General features: G+C 41.0%; 1 long non-coding RNA gene across 2 annotated transcripts in view; it reads left to right on the top strand.

Moving 5' to 3' along the window:
- The window catches only part of LOC117203093 (uncharacterized), a 250,390-nt gene that overhangs the window by 125,524 nt on the left and 102,865 nt on the right, over positions 1-22,001 (top strand). The window contains exon 3 of one of the 2 annotated variants that reach the window (XR_007473163.1): positions 8,965-9,235. The exons of the other annotated variant lie outside the window; for it this stretch is intronic. This is a non-coding gene — a long non-coding RNA (uncharacterized LOC117203093). Of the gene's footprint in view, positions 1-8,964; positions 9,236-22,001 lie in introns of those variants that run through there. 2 annotated transcript variants of the gene reach the window in all.

Genomic DNA, 22,001 nt, shown 5'->3' with positions numbered 1-22,001 from the left:
GGGAGTCTGGGGATGTGAAATTGAAGGAGCTGTGTGAGCCTTCGCCTCCGTGAGGAAAGCCCCCACATTCCTTTCCTACAACTCCTCACCACATGACCACTCCAGGAACTGTGTAATCCTTCCCTCCCTTCCCTTCAGGAGTCACAGCCAGAGATATTGGCACCTTTTATGAGACAAGCTTTATTTTGTGTGGTTTACACATGTTGTAGGCAGTTCTGGGATGTGAAATGCTGTAAACCTCATTTCTTGGTCATCTGACAAAAATACTTTACTGAGGTGAGATTCATACATGGTGTGACCTCCTTGGGTTCCCATCTCAGGGCTCACAGCCTGACAGGGTCACCCCAAACCTCACCACGTGCAACTCACGGTCTCTGCTTTGACCACGCGCCCCCAGCAGGCGCGCACAGCACTCGCCACCACCCAGCTCCAACCCTGGGGGCAACAGTCACCTTAGGCCTTGTTTCTGGAGGTGGGCATCCTGGGATGGCTTTGACAGAGCTCTGGGCATCTTTCACTTGGGAAACCCTCGACCCCTCCTTCCCAGCTGTGTGAGAATAGAGACTTAACAGGCTGAGAAAATTAACTTCATTTGGATTTTGTTTCTGGCCTCTGGATCCTTTTTTTCTCTGTGGTCTGAGTCTCTAGGACCAGCGAAAGCCACAAAGAGCCATGCATGAGCAGCCCCTGGGGAGCAATTTGGATGGAGCAGCTGGGAACATCCGTCAAAGGAGCCAGGATGCTCTTCAGTTCAGAGAACACATCAAGCTGCATTAGCATCTTCCCCCAAGCCAGGCAAAATGGGGTGTGACGGTACAGTAGGCTGTCTTATCTCCACTCCACGCTATAGAGAGTGTGATCCTTGTTGCATACAAAGGGAGATTAGAACCATGGGATTAGAAACTTTCAAGATTTAAGGGCCTTTAGTCTAGCGGTTTTCAAATGCTCTTTAGCTATGAACGCTTTATTCAGGGAAGCCGTCATGGCAGCATATTACTGGAAACAGAGAAAGGCAGACGTGTTCTGATTGGCAGGAGTGGGGCAAATCCTGGACCCTGTCCATTTAGACCCCAACTCAAACCCTCCAGAGTTACATGGTCCAGTATGGAAGCTGTGCGCCACATGGGGCTATTTAAATTTAAATTAATTAAAATGAAATAAAATGTAAAATTCAGTTTCTCAGTCTCACTAGCCACATGTCAAGCACCCAACAGCCTCTAGTGGCAAGTGGCAAACTTATTGGACAACGTGGATAGAACACTTCCATTATAGCAGAAATCTCTATTGAATAGCACTGCTCGAGAGTCTAGGAGATCCCTAAGGGAACTCTGGAACTTCTAGGACTCTGGGAAACAAGGTAGAAAACCACCGATCTAAGCTAACACCTGAGCAAGAAGAGAAGTCCAAAGAAGTGAGGCATAGTTTGCCAGCCATGTGACTGGTTCTTAAAGAACTAGAACTCTACCTCAGGTCTCTTAGGCTACTTCTGCCTGCCCCCAAGCACTCATCACCACCTTAAGCCTTCTTCTGACATCTCTACCGTTGAAAGAAAGGGGACCCAGGTCCTAGGCATCTCTGATACTTGGGAAGGGGTTTAAATTTTGTACGTGTTCAGTCAGCCTCAGGCGCATAAACAGAGACATTTAAACTCACATCAGGCCCAAGCAGATGTGAAGGGAAATACTGTCAATTAGTGAGAGGCTAATTAATCTTTCTCTGCCACATACACTCTGGCAGGATCTAGAAAGTGTTGTTTTGCCCGGAGCTACAGGATTGCTTGCTATGGAAACAATGCGTGATTATGATGTTGATTTCTTGGCTTTGTTCTGAAGCTGGCAGTGGAGGGCAGAGCTTGCCAGCAATCACCCTGCAGTTAAAAGGAAAGGAATTAGAAAATAGAAATATACTTTAATTCATGAAGCAGGGCATTTTGGATTCTTTTTTTCATAGAATAGGTATATCTTATCCTGCATGACATCTTCCAATTCAGGTATTTCAAAGTGATTTCCTAATCACATCTTGTTATTTCTCAATCTAATATTATTATTATTTTGATTATTATTATGTTGCAATACACAGAGGCTTGGATAAGGGTCTACTATAGATGAAGCACTTCAAGGGCAGAACATCCTCCAGGACCTGGTAACTGGCTGTGCTCTTTCCAAGGGCTCAGAACTTGCTCAGTTGTACCACATGTCTGGTAATGTCTTCCTTCCTGTCCAGATCACCCTGTGGCTGCCACTGAGAGATGTCTGTTTACAGGGAAATTCCGTAAAAGGGGCCAAGCTGGAAATGGCATCTCCATGTAGCTATCCAGCTAGCAGTCTCATTAGCCACGTAAGCAGCTTGAAATTAAGGAATGTGAACTCGGTGACAGGCACAGGGCTGGGTACAAAGGGAGTTATACAAGGGAAAAGAACAGTATCTAGTAGTGGAAACTGACACCTGAACTCACAGTTAGAATACTGTATGATGTTTGCGATAGAAGCATTTGCAAAGAGTAGTGGCAGCGGTGAGAAGGATTAGCTCCCATCACTACACTGAAATTTTTCTCTCTATTAACCATGCCACTGAACTTCTGCATGGGTTATTTCCTTGGCTTCTTCACCTGTCTAGGTAATTTCCATTTATTCATCAAACTGCAGTTGAGATCACCTTTATCTGTGAATCCTCTCTGACCATACCACCCTCCTGTATGATAGGCAGAGTTGAGTGCATTACCCTCACTGTCCTTAGGGCAGCCCATAGATTTCTCTATACAATACATCACATTGTTTTGTAATTATCTGTTTATATTTCTATTACCCGTTTAGAATATGAGCTTAACCCCTCTGAGACCCAGTTTCTTCATCTATGAAATGGAACATTGTGAGGAGAGTACAGAAGTTCTCAAATAAATAACTTTACTATATAAATGAGTGGATTGAGGATGTGATGCATGACTTGGGTCATGAAAAATGAAAGAAATGATCAGGTAGAGAAAATACCTTAATTTTAGTAGTTTCCTCTTTAAAGTTTGAAATGTATCTAAAACTGGGAACTAGTTTGTTGAAAGTATATCACTCACATTACTAGGGTACCTTTTAATTTTATTTTTTTCATTCATTGATTCAAAAGTATTTATCATAAACGTATATGTGGGATGTTTGGGAAATTTTGGGCAGAGGAAGGACTCAGAACTCTCTCTGGAAGAGTGTAAAGTCAAAGACACATAAAATAGTTAACCCTGAAGGTAACTAGAATAGTTAACTAATGTGTAGTTAACCCTACACATAACTAGTAAATGAAAAAATTAAGAATATATATATAAAGGACATATATAATGAATGAAATAGGTTTTCAGAAGGTGTGGATTTTGTTTTCTTTCACTGAGAAAAGTTTCATGAAAGAGGTGAGGCTTGAATGAGCCTTTAAAGATAGGTAATATTTGGAAGGATAGGTAACATTTGGAAGTGGTTGGGAAGGGTTTGCCAGCAGTGGTAGACCAGAAGGACAATAACAGAGGCAGTATGGACAAAGTAGACGCAGGAGACAGCAAGTAACCCATCTACCTAGAGCAGAGGACTTGCACTGTGGAACTGCAAGAGAGAAGATTCATCCATTTATTCAACAAATACTTACTGAATTCTTATTACGTGCCAGGCACTGTTCTGGGCATGGAGAGTATAATAATAATAGACAAGATGAGTCATGATTAAAAGGAACTTATTTTCTAGTGAACAAGATAGTTAATAAAAAACAGCAACAATGAATACATAGTAATACCAGGAAGTGGTGAGTGCCATGAAGAAAAATAAAGTAAGAAAAGGGGAAAGAGAGAAATTTCTGGGCTGCCCTAATAAGAACTACTGTTTTGGGGAATGAGATCAAGGAAGTCTTCATTAATGTTGTGCCATTTAAGCACAGACCTGGATGAAGTGATGGAAAGAGCCACACAAATATTTGGGGAAAGTCATTGAACTGGAGGAAACATTATGTGCTGAAGCTCTGAAGTACCAGCATGATTGCTGAATTGGAAATGAACAGTGCATAATGTGCAAAGGGAGAGTACTAAAATATGGTATCAGAGAGGTAGGCAGGGCATAGCTCTACTGGATAAAGACTTTAGATTTTATTCCAACTGTGCTTGGAGGCCATTTGGGGGCTTGGAGTGTTCATGACATGATTATGCTTTAAAAGGATCCCTTTGAGTGATATGTGAAGTACAGAGAGTAAGGAAGTCTTTTTTTTCTTTTCTTTTCTTTTTTTTGCAATCTTGGGCACTTATCCAAGAGACTTGAAAACATATTTATACAGAAACTGAACGTGAGTATTCATAACAACTTTGTTCATAAGACAAAAAAAACTAGAAACAACTCAACTGTCATTCAATGGATAAATGGTTAAACAAACTGTGGAACATGGATGGCACAGAATGTTACTCAGCAATAAAAAGGAAAGAGTTATTGATGTGACAACTTGGATGGATCTCCAAGGAATTCTAAGTGAAAAAAAGCCATCTCCCACTTGGTCGTGGTGTATAGTCCTTATTACATATGCTGTGAATTCAGTTTGCTAGTATTTTGTTGAGAATTTTTATATCTATTTATATACTGGTCTATAGTTTTCTTTCCTGTGGTGTCTTTGTCTGGATTTGGCATCAAGGTAATACTGGCTCTATGGAACGAGTGAGGAAGTGTTTCCTCCTCTTCTATTTGTTGGAAGAGTTTGAGAAGAATTGGTATTAATTCTTTAAAGTTTCACAGAATTCAGTATTGAAACCTTCTTGTTCTGGACTTTTCTTTATTGGGAATTTTTTTAAATTACTGATGCAATCTTTTTACTTGTTGATGATCTGCTGAGATTTTCTGTTTCTTATTAAGCCAGTTTTGGTAATTTGTATGTTTCTAGGAGTTTGTCCATTTCGTCTAGGTTATCCTATTTTTTGGCATGCAGTTGTTCACAGTATTCTCTTACAATCTTTCTTATTCACCTAAGGTCAGTCTTAATGTTCCTACTTCCATTTCTGATTTTAGTTAAGTCTTCTATCTTTTTTTTTTTCTTAATAATTCTAGCTAAAAGTTTGTAAACTTTGTTGATCTTTTCTAAGAACCAACTTTTGATTTTATTGATAATATCTATGAAAAGGATAGATAATTCTATTAGAGAGTAAGGAAGTCTTAAGCAGTCTTAAGCAGAAGCAGAGATAATAATTATTAGGCCATTGTGATGATGATGATAGCGATGATGATGATAACAGGCAGAGTACTACATACTGTTTTAAGTGCTTCACATGTATTAACTTATTTAACCCCAACAAAACTCTATGAGGAATTTACTGTTATAATCCCCACCTTATGGATGAGGAAATTGAAGCGTGTAGAGGTGGAACATACATGGCAAAGCTGGGATTTGAGTTCGTGCTCCACCCACTTCCCTAAATTGCCTCTCCAGTTTTCTTCTAGGCTTGTACTAGGTGTGTCAGTGGAGGTGTGAGGAAAGGTTGAACTTTGGATATATTTTGAAGGTAAAGCCGATAGGATTTGCTGATGGGTTAGATATAGGGGGTAAGAGAAAGATCAAGGGTAATTCCAAACATTTTGACTGTGCCAACTGGATGATTGGTAATTTTGAGATGGGAACACAGAGAGAATCAACCGATTAGTGCTAATCAGGAGCAGACTGGCTACCTAACTATAGATTTCAGAGACAGGTTGGTGCTGTAGATAAAAATTTTGGAGTCGTATGTAGATGGTATTTCAAGCTATAAGGCTGAATGACATCATCTGGAGAGTGAGTATACAGTGAAGGGAGAGAAAGGCTGAAACTTGGGGGGCACTCTAATGAGCAAAAAGAGCACTAGAACTGAATTCTGGATCTGTCAATCAATGTGAAGAGGGAAGTGACAAGTCAAGAGTCATTTGAATGCAGTGAAGACAAATGCTTGATGGAAGTGGGTTCAAAAGAGATTGGTACCTTTTTTTTTTTTGGAGAACAGTTTACAATATCTAGTAAAGATAAAAATGAAGGTACTCTAGATCCAGCAACTCCCTTCTTTTCAAAGGCAAGGTTGAGGGTTGAGGCTATGGAATACTTTGCTGATTGCAGACAGTGCCTTTCATGGGCATACTGAAGGCTTGAGTTGTTGAAAAGCAGTGGGAGCTTGAGTCAGATTAGGTGACAAGCAGGGCCCCGCATGGATGGGAGTCTGGGCGATCATGGTGTGCGGGTTTCAGGTTTCAGGGGAGTGACTGCGATGAACACGGATAGGACATGCGGCATGATGAGGCTAGTGCTGATGCTGTCTCAGTGGAGGCAGATGAGCAGCTCTAAGTGTCACATTCCCTTGTCCGGCGTCTTCGACCATTTATAGTGTGAGTGGAGACCAGCAGGGGCAGAAAGGCTGAGGTCTCACCCCATGCATGTGATGTGCTGAGATCCTCCTGCAACCTTCCACAGTGGTGTAAGGCTAGAGAAGAGCCACCTTACCAGGAGGATAGGACAAACTATCCAAGGCCCTGATTGTTGATCTGAAAATTCACACTCTGTCCTGCAGGTAATGGTGAGAGATCAAAGATTTTTTTGAAAGGGAATAGGCTGAGTGCTGCCACATTTAAATGATGAAACATGCAATCAGACTTATGCAAGGATTTACCTAAAATGAGCAATTTTAAAAGAAGGTGTTTTTTTAAACTGTTCTTATGATTATTTATCTGATTCACAACCAGGCTCAGTCAAGGTGGTGTTCTTCTTTAATGCATTAAGTAATAAACTCATGGTGAGGGTACCAAATGCAAAATGCAGCTGAGAAAGACCCAAACTACCTAGAGAGCAACAGAGCAAGATTTGGTTTTCCACACTCAGTGGACATGGAGGTTCAAAACTTAAAATACTTTCTGTAGAGATAGATAGTTGCCATTTCATACCACTGAATTTATATTCTTGGAGTGGTCAGAATAAAAGAATGGTATGGGGGAGTGAATGATGGCCTCCAAAGATATCCATGTCCCTATCCCCCAAAACTGTGAATGTTACCTTATATGGAAAAAGGGACTTTGCAGATGTGATTAAAGATATTGAGGCAGGGAGGTTATCTTGGATTATTAGGAGGGGCCCTAAATGCCGTCACAAATGTCCTTATGAGAACAAGGCAGTGATGATTTGACCACAGAAGAGGAGAAAGCAGTGTGGCCACAGAAGTAGAGATTGGTGTGATGTGGTACATGCCAAGGAATGCTGGCAGACACTAGAAGCTGGAAGAGCCCAGGGACGGATTCTCCCCTGGAGCCTTCAGAAGGAACCAGCCTTGACATCACCTTGATTTTATTTAGCTCCATCAGACTTACCTCGGACTTCTGGTCTCCGGAACTTCAAGAGAATACATTTGTGTTGTATGAAGTCACTAAGGTTTTGTGGCAATTTGTTACAGCAGCGACAGGAAACTAATACAGGAAGGCTGCAGAGGGTGATTTGTCTATTATTTTTTCACTTGGAAAAATGAGGAAGTGGAATGATTCTTTTACAGTCAACACACTTACTCAAAGGGAACAGAATACCAGTCCTTCTGAAGAGAAGAAAGTTGGCAAGTCCCTGTGCTACAAGAGCATGGACTTGGAATTCAGGGACCTGGGGTTCAGATTCTTGCACATACACTTACACAGACTGTGGGAGCAAGGGCAAGTTCACACCCCCTCTGAGCTTTATTTCGTTATACGCAGATTGAGGAAGGTGCTTGGCACAGCACAGATATTCGATAATGTGAGCTGGAATTGTACTTTCTTCCTGCCTCTCCCTTCAGCCAAGTACCTAAATAAGCAGCAGATTTTTTTTTTTTCATTTAGATGAAATCCAGAAAGGACTGACTTTTCCTTTTGTCACCCATCCCTACCACCACACACACACAAGCACAGGAAAGACCTGGAGTTCAAATGCATTCATTGCTTGAGGAAGAATGAAGGAAGGAGAACCAACAAAGACAAAAAATTGATTCAAGAGGCTCCTGGGAACAGAAGTGTCTGCCTCTCCACGGGCTCTTCTTTGGATGTTACAGACCAAACAAAAAGTTATTTTTTATTTGTTGTATCTTCAGAAACCAGAAATTGATTACACTAAGATGAGTCATAGCTGTATTATGTCTCCTTTTAATATTAAGTACATTAAAGTCAATTACACTGGATTATGTATCATTTACATGTCAGCCTTCTAGTGGTAACTGAGGAAAAACAGTCCTTAATCACCATGGTTTCTTTGGTTTGCCCTTTATGTCTTGACTGCATGAAGCACATAGGAAAGAACTGACCAGATTTCTTAATGCTAACCATAAACCCCTTCCCACTCTTTTTACCTTTGAGAACTGCTTTGTTCCTCCAGATAGAACTGATTTTTGTATTCTGGGTTCCTGCCTCTTTTTTTTTTTTTTTTTTTTTTTGGTGGTACGTGGGCCTCTCACTGTTGTGGCCTCTCCCGTTGCGGAGCACAGGCTCCGGACGCGCAGGCCCAGCGGCCATGGCTCACGGGCCCAGCCGCTCCGCGGCATGTGGGATCTTCCCAGACCGAGGCACGAGCCCGTGTCCCGTGCATCGGCAGGCGGACTCTCAACCACTGCGCCACCAGGGAAGCCCTGGGTTCCTGCCTCTTTAACGACCATGTCATATCTGTGAATTTCAGTGAACTGAAGCTTGGACTTAAATCCTAATGAACTTGGTAACTACTTTAGTATCTTCTAAATCTCTGATTGGTTGTAGGTTACAGAGAAACACAAACAAGGGCAGTTTATTGGCCAAAGATAATTTATTGAAAATTAAAACTATAAATTAAATTATATATATATTTACGTATTCAAAATATAGTTATTATTTGTAAAGTATTGTGTAGATTGCATGTACATTTCTACATGAGAAAATTCACATGTATAAAAATATAAATATTTCATGTTGCATACTGACATTACATTGCTCTGTTTTGGTTGTTGATTTCCATCTTTAGATCTCTGGACACTGAAGGACTGTTGAAAATAATCCCAGGTAACGTCTAGTGAACATTAAGGGGCACCAGGTTAAGCCAGTCATGACTTTTCCTATTGAGTGGTCCAATGATTACTGGAGAATTGATGGCAGCTAAGCCTTCTTGGCTTCCATGATGCAGTTACACATCTCTAGCTGAGAGAAGAAGTGGATTTAGAGGAAAAGTCTTTCTGTATCTCACATGGTTATTTTAAGGATTAAAGCACTTAGGCCAGTGTCTGACATTGGGCTCAATAAGGGCTCAATAAAACAACCATTTTACGAATCTTTATTTAGTGTGTACTATGTGCCAACAGTGACTAAGGCAGGCAAGATTCCTGCTCTCTGGAGCTACAATCTGGTAAGGGAAGCCAGGTAAAATATGCTAGGTGATCTAGTCACCTAGTAGTGTATTTTGTGTACCCACCATGTACTAAGTACTATGTTAGAGCCAGTGGGTGGTGGTGCAGAGGGGACGGGCCATAAAGGTGAGTAAGGCATAGTCCCTGCCCTTAATGAACCTATAATCTGTTTAGAAAGATGAGTCCGGCACACAAGAAGCGCTATTTTTCTATCTGTAAATGATTCAATTTATGTATGTGATCTATGGCCACCTCTATCTTTTAATTCTAATTTACAAGTAATAAAAGACCATATAGTTTTAAGACTGCTGGAGTATGAGGTCTTGGTGCAGTAGAATTTTGGCAAAAGGGAAACTGGGAAGACTGGAATCATAGGAGAAATCCTGTTCCAGTGGGGAAGGTTGTGGATGCTGGGTGGGAATTGGCTTACCTAGAGGACCGTCTTCTATTGCAGACTTTTTTCCTCTTTGCATGGTTAGATGCCTCTTTTCCTCTGGGTTAAGCATGGCTGAGGTTCTAGTCTTCCATCGGTGAGCGCAAACAATACTGTTTGAGAGTAGGAGTTCAAGTTGGAGATTACAAATAGATATAAATAAGTAGGGAGGCCTGTTGTCATTTTGTATTTTACTTTGGGGTCCTGCATATAGACGTTTTGGATGGCCTCTTTTCATTCAAGTTGAAAAGAAAAAATCTAGGGCCTAGAGTGAACAGGTCTAGATTTCTCTGACCAACTTCACTGCCTATTAGCTCTGGAATGTGGACAAGTTGTTGGTCTTCAGCCTACTTACTAAAACATGGGAATTACTGCGGGAGGCTATGCACGTGTAGGGGCAGAGGGTATATGGGAAATCTATGTACCTACCTCTCAGTTTTGTTGTAAGTCTAAAACTGCTCTAAAAATAATTGTCTGAAGAATGGGGGAAATAACTACTTTGCAGCATTATTAAATGGGATGAAGATAAAGGACGTATATTAGATACCTAAGAAGTTGAAGCCATTAGTTTTGATTATTATTCCAACTCTAAGCTGCTCTTTTCTCCTCTAGGGTAGGTCCAGATCTGGAGGTGAGTAAGACCTTCCCCCTGTGAGGGTCTCCTCATCCTTAGATTGGTACATGGCATCACACCTAGTTATAAGCTCTCAAGGCTAATCTTTGCATTTCCAATTTATGTTAATAATAATATTAATAATTACAATGACCCTTTCTTGGTCACCTGCTCTCTACCAGGCCTTTTGCTAGCAGCCGCATAAATTAATACAACCAATAACCTATAATTACGGGTACAGTCTTAAAACATTTTATTCACAATTTTCTTTTTAATTTTTATTTATTTTTGGATGCATTGGGTCTTTTGTTGCTGCACACGAGCTTTCTCTAGTTGTGGTGAGCAGGGGCTACTCTTCGTTGCGGTGCGTGGCCTTCTCATTGCGGTGGCCTCTCTTGTTGCAGAGCACAGGTTCCAGGCACGCTTCAGTAGTTGTAGCATGCAGGCTCAGTAGTTGTGGCTTGCGGGCTCCAGAGCACAGGCTCAGTAGTTGTGGCACATGGACTTAGTTGCTCCGCGGCATGTGGGATCTTCCCAGACCAGGGCTCAAACCCATGTCCCCTGCATTGGCAGGCGGATTCTTAGCCACTGCGCCACCAGGGAAGCCCCACAATTATTTTTGATTTCTTTATCGTAGACAGCAAAACTGAAAAGTTAAATGACTTGTTCTAAATCACCTCACATAATCAAAACATACACAAAATTCTTTTTTGTGTCTATATGCTGGGCATCATACAAGAGAAATCGATGAGAGAGAATTTCTGTCATTAAGAATTTACTGCTTAAAGGAGGCAAATCAATATCTTATGTCACTGAGGACAGACCCATAATTATGAGCTGCGACAGCCAGAGTCAACCTTGCAGAAGAAGAAAGAAAGAAAGAAAGAAAGAAAGAAAGAAAGAAAGAAAGAAAGAAAGAAAGAAAGAAAGAAAGAAAGAAAGAAAGGAAGGAAGGAAGGAAGGAAGGAAGGAAGGAAGGAAGGAAGGAAGGAAGGAAGGAAGGAAGAAAGGAGGGAAGGAAGGAAGGAAGGAAGGAAGGAGGGAGGGAGGGAGGGAGGGAGGGAGGGAAGGAAGGAAGGAAGGAAGGAAGGAAGGAAGGAAGGGGAATATGTAAAACCTCCATTAAGAGGAATCTGACTAATTGTAGCAGTCAAATAACAAGGCTCCTTTCCTCTGCTCCCCCCGCCCTCATTTTCTACTCTGTATTTTAAAACGAAGGAACAAATGACAACAAAACTTCCTATCAGGGGTGTAGATGATGTTGTTGATGTTGATTTGTATTCCAAGGACGTGCTGGTGGGTGGTTGTCTCAGGGGGATAGTGACTGACATTATGTTGTCCACAGACACAGGCAAGCAATATAAATTCCTTTCCTTAAATGATACAAGCAAGAATTTAGCTGTAAGAAACTTGCTGCACAGAGCAGGAGATCCTGCAGTGAGCTCGTGGTAGATGCAGCTTCCTTACCCACTTCCCCACCACACCCCCCATCCCCTGTATTTCCTATACCAGGCCACACAACCAAGGACATCACCACCTGGGGCTGATGATTTGCTCAGGCCCTTCCAGAGTGTATGGTGGGCCTTCCCAAGTTGACGGGGTTGGAGGTGGGAGTGTCTTTATTCCTCTGTGGCATTTCTTGACAGCTGTGAGAGAGGAAAGTAGCAATGCTGTCCAGAGCCAATTATTATTCAGTTGTATCAACAGCAAATTATTATTCAACTGTATCAGGGTAGGAATGCATTTTGCCCTAGGGATATTTCCATCCCTTTCTCTTCCGGCTAGGAGCTAGTATGAGCCAGTTTTGCACATTGCTGGGTGAAGGATGCAGATTGTATTAAAGATTGTACTGAAGATTGTATTACAGATCAATCCAGGAATCTCTGACATCTGATCATCCCAAGCAGGCTCACACTTTCATTTTGCCTGAAGTCCGGTCCTCACTGTTAGGACCAGCAGTATCCAGGACTGGAAGATACAGTTGCATAGGTAATGTACTGCACAGCTCTAAAGGACCCACGGTTTTATCATGGCCCTGGATTCTGCTCAGTCTCCTATCCTTTTGCCTTCCTAGTGACCACTGTTCAGTGATCAAGAATATTCAGGATAACGTTGCAAGATCTCAGTAATCAAAAAGAGTAAGCTCTATTTTCTATTTTATTCAGGTAGAAAATGGACAAACACAAATAAATATCACATTCTAAGATTTTTAAAATAAGATGTAAAAGAAAAAGTATCTCTACTTAATAAAAAATTTTGATTCCACAAATTCCATTTATTATGGATTTTGCAAACAACAATTTATATATCCTATTGTAATTAGAGCAAAGAAAAATAGACTGTATCTCTTGCCTACCTTCTTACTTTATCACACTTTTCACATGGGAAAATAGTTTTATGAGGTTTTCATTTCAGTAAGAATTGACTTTTAATATCTAATATGCGAATGAAAAACCTATTAGCAGAAAGAGACTAGTGGTGGGAGGTTAATTTGTAATCTGTGCCTATCCTCAGATAATTCAGGAAGGTATGAATAAAGATTATACAGGGTACATGCAATATTAATAAATTTTAAGGAGAAATGTAGATTGGATTGAATTAAAAAGGGTTCAGGTATGCCTATCTTCAGTCGAGATTGAGTATAAACTCTCTCACTAGATTCCTGTTAGATTAGCTGAAGCAGCAATGTCTTTGATTCCAAAATATGAGTGGTAATTATCTCCTACCTATTTATTTGAAAGCCTGCAGCAAAAACAGAGGTTAATGCCGTTTGCAGTTCACAAAAGAATAGGACTGAATTGGAATTACATTGTTTACTACAGCGCTTTCTTATGAACACAGGATTTCCACATGGGATGACAATTTTTTCAGCGTTCTCAAATTCACGTTACATGAACTATTTAACATCAGTATCTCTCACCATTTCTTCTTCCACTGAGAGGACTCCTGTGAAACCTGCTCCTCATCTAAGCAAGGGAAAGATTCAAGGACCGAACACCCTGAGTGGGAGGAAATGACAATTGAACCAACTAGCCATTTCACAACCTCCCTCTAGTTTGAAGAGTGTTTTGTTCTAGCTGCTTTATGCTTGGAATTTTTTTTACAAATGGTAATAATTATTCTAAAATTACATTAAATGCCAGCTTCCATGATCCTTCTTTTTTTTTTTTTTTTTTGCTGTACGCGGGCCTGTCACTGTTGTGGCCTCTCCCACTGCGGAGCACAGGCTCCGGACGTGCAGGCTCAGCGGCCATGGCTCACGGGCCCAGCCGCTCCGCGGCATGTGGGATCTTCCCGGACCGTGGCACGAACCCATGTCCCCTGCATCGGCAGGTGGACTCTCAACCACTGCGCCACCAGGGAAGCCCCGTGGTCCTTCTTGAACTCTGTAAAACTGCAAAGCAATTCACCTAGGTGATGTCTAAATTAGACTCAATATACTGATTTAATGTGGATACAGCTAAAGCCCAGTGGGGGCAGCTGATTACTTATGGTTATAAATGTTAACAAAATGAGCGAAGAGGGTTTTAGTAATTCTTTCACACACACACACACACACACACACACACACACACACATTTCATTAGCTAAATTGTGCTCAAGTATAATCTTCAAAATGATAAAATCATAACTCTTACATAAATTGAACAGAAATCCAATATTTTCTTTGTCTCTGTACTTAAAGGGGGAATCAATAAGATGTTACTGGAGAATTCGAAGATCAGGCAATCAGGAATGTGGAAATGAATTTGCTAATAGAGGCAAAGAGGATTGAGGCAATAAAATATAATCTTTGGGGTAACCTTTTCTATAGGTCCAAAATCATTTGTATACCTAGCAAATAAAATTTATTTACATTGCTATGGATAAGAATCGTGTGCATTACTCTCAATTTTCTACATCTTCATTCTACTACTACAGAGTTCCAAAATAGCTCAGTCAATAGAAACCATCCAAAGGTGAAACCTCTGTAGAATCCAGTAATCCCTGGAGGTCAGCCAGACGATGTCCCACACACCCAGGGTGAACACCCGGCCATCTCTTTTGCCCACTTTTAAGAATTTGACCATTTTTTTCCTGACAGTCAGCTAAAGTCAACTGCTTCTGTTTCAGAGGAAGAGAAAAGGTAGGGTGGCTGGGGAGAAATCAAATGGATCATTCAGATTCACACAAGCAAGGGCTAAATAAAGCCAAGGCCAAAATTCAGGAACATTAGAATCCTGGAAATTAAGAGCTAGAAGGGACTTTAGGTATGACCCAAGACTTTCATTTTAAAGAAAATAAGTCTGAGACTGCCTTCTTGGCAGTGTAAGAAATGTTAAACCACTTTGCTCAGGTGCCTTATGTTCTGTGGAGTCTGTCTCTGGAAATACCTCTCTTCCGTGGTGTAAAGAATCTCCTTTCTACATTCCCTTCTCCCTCCATCACACCGTGTGCTACCCCTGAGATATTTCCCTTTGTATTTGGGAATAATCAGAATTAAAATACACAGAAAAAAATTGTATATCAGGGTAATATTTCTTTTTAATCATTAATACATGTTCTAAAATTGTTTTCTACTGGAGGGATGGGGTATTTAAAATGCGATTTAAAGTAAATGTTATTTCAGGGCTTCCCTGGTGGTGCAGTGATTAAGAATCCGCCTGCCAATGCAGGGGACACGGGTTCAAGCCCTGGTCCGGGAAGATCCCACATGCCATGGAGCAACTAAGCCCGTGTGCCACAACTACTGAGCCTGCGCTCTAGAGCCCGTGAGCCACAACTAACTGAGCCCACGTACCTAGAGCCCGTGCTCCACAACAAGAGAAGCCACCGCAATGAGAAGCCCACGCACCGCAACAAAGAGTAGCCCCCGCTCGCTTCAACTAGAGAAAGCCCACGCGCAGCAACAAAGAAAGACCCAACGCAGCCAAAAAATAATAATAATAATTAATTCATTAATTAAAAAAATAATAAAGTAAATGTTATTTCAAATAAATGATATGGGATGATATGGGACAATAGCTTCATAGGTGGGAAATAGGATCCAAATGTCAAGCTACTTCTTTGACCAGAGAGTTGAAAACCTCTGCACCTCATAGTACTAGAGGATGATGGGGTCCCCACTCTCCACTCTGGTCCTCACTCATTGGAATATCTTTGCTGGGTCAGCAGTCTAGCATCCTCTGTACCCTAAACAGAGCCACTAATCCCCCCAAACTGTTACATGCTTGGAAAGAACAAAGCATCCCCCCCCAAACAAAATATCCCATTTTCATTTCTGTTTGTTTTGTTAATTTCAAAGTGTATACTTTAAAAAGTCATCCTATTCTAGGGCTTTTAATGTATAACTAACTCATTCAGACCAAGGGTAGAGTCTATATTATCAGTTCCTACACATTAACATTGATAACATTGACAACATTAACAACACAGGGTAGTGTTGTTCTGTGTCATTAGCTACATGCTATCTAATTGGTAGATTACAGATACTTATTAGTTATTACATTGATGCCAGTAGGAATAAACAGCTTCTTCAGATTTATAGCTCATAAAAAGTCAGATTCCGATTACTGTAATTATTCCTTTCAAAATGTAAAGTATATGAATTATTCACATTAATGAGAGAAAAACCAGAAAGGAAGCAGGGAAAGAAATGAATCTGGTCTTTGTCTTCAGTTCTTAGGCTAAATAGCTATTATTTCATTTCATTAAGTTCAGTTCATTTCTGTCAATACTGTAGAGATGTGTATGGAATGAAAAAAAAACTGCATTGTCACCTTCCAATTCAACCTGGAAATTTCATAAAGAAAAATATTTATGTAAATGTAGAGTTCTGAAGGAGCTGATACCTGTCATTGTGCTTCTTGGGCGTTTGGAATGTTTTATTCTGAACACTTCTCATTTTGTCTGCACACCTCCAGCCCATCCCCTACATAATAATCATTAAAAGCCACAAAGACTTGAAGCCTGCCTTTGTGTCACAGCATTCACCATCCTATTACCTTGCTTTCAAAGAGAGATTTTTGTTGGCCTAGTGCTTTCCACAAGAGACTCTCCTTTGAGCTTCACCACTGCGCTGCCTGGGAGATAAGGCGGGTACTGCTAACTCCCTGTCTAGGCAGAAACCGAGCTGTTCAGGGACTGTAGAGGCCACATTTCTGAGAAATAGTGGAGCCAGAAGTTCCGGCCCATTCTTAGTCCACATCTTATGCTCCTTTTTTTTTTTTTTTTAATCTACAGTCTCTATTACTAGACAGTGTCATTGAAATAGTTAAATTACAAATAAGTATTTGTGATTGTTAACAGCATTCTCTAGCTTTGGTTTTTATGATAACTTCCAGGGATCAATACTTTCTAACCCTGTGCTCTCCTTTGAAAACAATATAGTTGTTGGACCCCCAAACTTAATGAGGCTCCCCAAAATGGAATGAATCCTAATAAAGAACACCTTCTGCACAGAAGAATGAAATTTGTTCCAAATTTAATTAATAAATGCAAATAGACGTCCTTCAGCTCTTAAAGGGGACTCATATAAGAAAGACAATGAAGCAAGGCTTTTTTTTGGTCTGTGAAGAAATAAGCCTGATTCAAAGACAACAAAGATATAAAGTGGAACAAAAAATGTGCACTTACATTGTTCAGATAATAGACATGTCATATGTTGGATTCAGAAGAGAGGAAACCTTAGCATATTAGGAAACCAACACAACTATTTTCTCTTCTCCATCACATTTGAGTTAATAAGAAATGCTTACCATCAGACATCAGACTGACAATCTTGCACAAATTGCTCTTGACTGCTCAGCAGGGGCGAAGTGATGAAATTTTACGACGCAGGATGGAAAGACCTCTATTAGGATACAGAGTAAGGTTGCTGGGGCAACCCTCTCCCGTTGCTTTCACTTCTAAAGATGAAAATTCTATTTATCTGAAAGGTCCCTGGACAAACAACCTAATTACCTTCTGGGGAGTCCAGTCTCAGGAGTAGTTACTTGTGTCTCAAACCCAGAATCAACAGCTTTCTGACTTTCACAATTGCCTTTTTCAGAGTATGTCCTTTGCCCATATATAAAGCATCAAAATACATTGCCCGGCATACAGTGCTTAAATGAAAATATTGTTAAATGATTACATTTTACTGTCAAAATTATGAATTCACATTTTAATTTTGCCTATCTAACTCTGTCCTTTGCCTCATCTTGAGGAAATTGTGTTTGTTTAGGTTCTTGCAAATGCAAAGAACAGAAATAGACTCAGGTTATCTTCTTTAATGAGATACATGGAGAAGTATGGAAAACTGGGTGCTGTCTCAAAAACACAGCCAGAGGTCACAGAAACATGGGACGCCATTCAACGCCTGCAGCGTACAACACCAGCTCTAATTGTCTGACAGTAGCTTGAGGGCAAGAACGGAAATTTTATTTCTGGGCCAAGTTTCTGTTTCAGTCCCTGCATCTGCTTTCCCCTTCAACTGCTTCTTTTTGCTATTTGATATCAACTTATTTCTTCCCTCTCCTGCTCTTCATGTGCTCTACTTTTTCACGTCTTCCACTTGCTGCTGGCTTTGGTGCTTCACAGCTCCTGCTCACTGCCTTTGGTCTGTCTCTGCATGCCTGGAGCACTCTGTACTCTACTGACTTGGTAGGTCTCTCATTCAGACTCCCCAAAAGAGAATCTATCCAAGGCTGCTAGTCCTTGTCCATACAGCAGGTCCTTTTTGTGGAACACTCTGGTGCTAGGTACCTTGAGGACTCCCGGCCAGCTCACAGATGACCGAGACCTATCCTTCGTCCAGTCTACTGTGGCCAGAGTAACAACGACATACAATACCAAAATGGTGACCTATATGAAGGGAAACATTCAGAAGAGAGAATGGAGTTCAGCACTTGGACATCTCAGAAGAGGTCAGTGAGATCTGCAGGTATAGAATGTCTTCTTAAAAATTCTTCAATCCCAGGGGCTTCCCTGGTGGCGCAGTGGTTGAGAGTCCGCCTGCCGATGCAGGGGACAGGGGTTCGTGCCCTGGTCCAGGAAGATCCCACATGCCGCGGAGCGGCTGGGCCCATGAGCCATGGCCGCTGAGCCTGCGTGTCCAGAGCCTGTGCTCCGCAACGGGAGAGGCCACAACAGTGAGAGGCCCACGTACCGGAAAAAAAAAACAAAAAAAAACTTCAATCCCAAAATCTATGACTTCAAAATTTTGACGAAGACAGAGATGAGGCTAAGCCAATTTGACATGATACTTCAGATACTTGGATTGGACATTTTACCAAAACATGAACTAGACACTGAAGAAGGAAAGAGCTCATGGACATTGGCTCCCTGCAGTAAGGAAGTGGGCACTCCAGGAAAAAATGCAAATGGAGTTTTTGTTACTTGTTTCCATGTGCAGTGGGATGACCTCAGTATTCATGTACTCAATTCAACTGGCAATTAATCAGAGTGTCAGCAAGCTGCAGTACCCATTAAGATGGCGTGATACAGGCACAGAGTAGGTCCATAAACTCTCAAACATGCACCACTAACGCCAAGGCGTGAATTCATCTCAGACACATGCTTCTGAGCATTTGTTTGTAGCTACACTCACATATACTAAGGATACCAGACAGTTTCAATAAAAATGGGTTTATTAATAAAAATTGGTTTACCAAAGTGCACACATATGATATGGGACATTTACTAATCGGTATAGTCTAATCTCATATGTTACATTGAGTTGTGCAGCTTTTCATCATTTCAAAATTTCTCCCACAAACTCATCTTTTGCTTCTAAATGAGGAAAATGTATTTATTTTTTAAAATAAAGGTCACATCTTACAGAATCCACATTCAATCTATCATAGTCATTGATCCATAGATTACCCATGACACTAAAAGTTTTTCCTTCACAGGCCTTTAACATTGAAGTTGAAATAAAAAATTAACCTGGTTTTTAAAAATTTGTAGTAGCAGTTTCTTTGCTGAAAACAAAACAAAACAAAACACATTTCTGCCTAACAAGAGGTATTGTTCCCTCCTGGGAAGTAAAACATCATGTCTAAGGCACTGATTTCCTTATAAAAAAGATGAAGAAAATCCTTCATTTCTGGTGACAGCATTCAGAATTGAATTATTTCATCAAGATAGTGTGATTTCTCAAAGTGCTCAGAACATAATATACTGAATTTTCAAAAGGAAGTCACCTCACTCTGTATTTGTTGTAGGTTCTTGTGTCAATGCTCTTAGAAATATTATATTGAACGTCAGAACTCTAACAAAGTTGTTTTAAGACATAAATATTACTTATATCCCCAAACATTTGTTATTACTTTCCAGGAATTTAAAACCAAATTATATTGTTAAATTCATGACCAAAAATAAAATTTTAAAGAGCACTGGAAGATACTAGGAAGATGAAATTTAGACAAGTGCTGTTGAAATCATGAACCTATAAAAAGATGTTCAGCACTACTGAGCACTTCTGCATTGCCAGGCTGACAGAAATGGATGCTACTTGGAAATCAAACCTACAGTTGCCACCTGTAGTAGGTTGAATGGTGGCCTCTGCAAAGATTCTAATCCCCTGAACCTGTAAATGTGACCTTTTGTTTGGAAAAAAAGATCTTTGCAGATGTGATTAAGTTAAGATTCTAGAGAAGAGCAGATCATCACAAGTGTCCTTGTAAGAGCCGCACAGATTAGAGATACAGAGAGAACAGTGAAGACGCAGGTGTAGATTGCAGTGATGCAGCCACAAGTCCAGAAATGCAGTTGCCAGAGGCTGAAAGAGGCAAAAAAGGATTCTCCTCTAGAGCATCCAGAGCAAGTGTGGCCCTGTGGCTGCCTTGACTTCTGACTTCTAGCCTCCGAACTGTGAAAGAACACATTGAAAAAGGCTTTTAGGGGCTTCCCTCGTGGCGCAGTGGTTGAGAGTCCGCCTGCCGATGCAGGGGACGTGGGTTTGTGCCCCGGTCTGGGAAGATCCCACATGCCATGGAGCGGCTGGGCCCGTGAGCCATGGCCGTTGAGCCTGAGCGAGGCCACAGCAGTGAGAGGCCCGCGTACTGCAAAAAAACCAAAACAAACAAAAAAAAGGCTTTTAAATAAATAATTTTTAAAAAAGGAACACATTTCTGTTGTTCTAAGTCACCTAGTTGAAGAAGCAGGACATTCAGAGCTTGGAAATGGAAAGCTTAAAGGAAACAGGACGACTACTTCAAACCTAAACTTTCCTCCGCACGTGTTGCACCCTGTCCTCAGACTATCCCTCCCTAACTTCTTTGACTGTCTCCTACCTTTCCTTCAAAACTCTACTCAAGTGCCACTTCTTCTGAAAAGACTTCCATACCCAAACCTGGCTTCAGTGTCCTGCCATGTGCTTATATAACAATTTCTAATTGCTTACCATATCACATTGTAATTGCATTATGATTGACTTGTCTGCCTATATCACTAGACTACACCTCCTGAGGGTGGGGCTACATTCTATATCATTAGCTTTATATTTCCAACACTCAGTACTATCCCTGGGACAAAGTGACCCCTCAGTAAAGGTTCTTTGATTAATGGAATGAATGAATTTCGAGGTCTACTATGCTGAAAAGTTTTGCATTTTGTTCTTCATGGTGGTGTGCCTTCTGAAAGCAGCATTATGACTGAAGGATAGATAATGATATTCCAACACCAGTAGTGAAACGGAGCAGGACCCTATGGTCCTTGCCCCCCACATCCTCAGCCTGACTTTTGTCTGTGGAACAACTTTAGCCAAAGAATAAGGTTAATCAGAGAAGAGAGAAAATGCAGAAACAAAGGAAAACAGTCCAACAAGACTAAATAATAATAGTTTAGTCATTAAGCATATTTAAGGACCTTTAGTCATTAAGCATATTTAAGGACCTTCTCACAGGCTCTAGATAATATTCTGAGCCATATCCTGTGAGCTAGCTTGTAGATATTGAAACTCCTACCAGGTGGAAGAAGTTAACTACATGATGACCAGACTGTAGTCATGACATAAGCTGCCACAATTCCAAGAACTGGCCTCAAGGAGACGGGAACAAACCTACCCTGGAACTGAAGATTAACTAACTGTACTTAAAACAATCAAGATGTTGCTGATCAGACCACTGCATGACCAATTGCAAGATGACTGTGAGAGCTGACTGTGCTTTTTATACCTGTAGCTCCCTCCCTCCAACTATAAAAGCTCTTGCCTACTGATGGTCACGGGGTCAGGGGGGATCGGCCTTTGGAAAGGAGTCCACCCTCCCCACCCCACCCCACCCCAGTTGCCAGCATCCAATATAAAGCAAACTTTCCTTTCCACCAACCTTGCCTCTTTATTGGCTTTTGAGCGGCGAGCAGACTCCACTTCCAGTTACAGTAGGAACATCCTACAGATGGGATATGCTGACCAACTTTTAAGTAAACTCTATGAGGTGGTACGTACCCATCATTGGAAGTACCCTAAGAGGGTCCTGACACCAGAGATAATATTGATGTAATTCTCTGCATTGTTTAGATGGTGGAGCAAAGTATGCTCTAGGGACTCTTCCTGCCCTAAGATATTGTCACTTCCCAGATCCTAGAATTCCTGGAAAAGAACTTGTGATGTTTAGTTTTAGTGATATAATTCCACTAAACTTAAAGTT

Source organism: Orcinus orca, chromosome 18 (genome assembly GCF_937001465.1).
Source record: "Orcinus orca chromosome 18, mOrcOrc1.1, whole genome shotgun sequence".
NCBI classification, from domain to species: domain Eukaryota; kingdom Metazoa; phylum Chordata; class Mammalia; order Artiodactyla; family Delphinidae; genus Orcinus; species Orcinus orca.
Note: the sequence above shows the minus strand (reverse complement) of the source record. Positions and strands in the feature narration are given on the sequence as shown.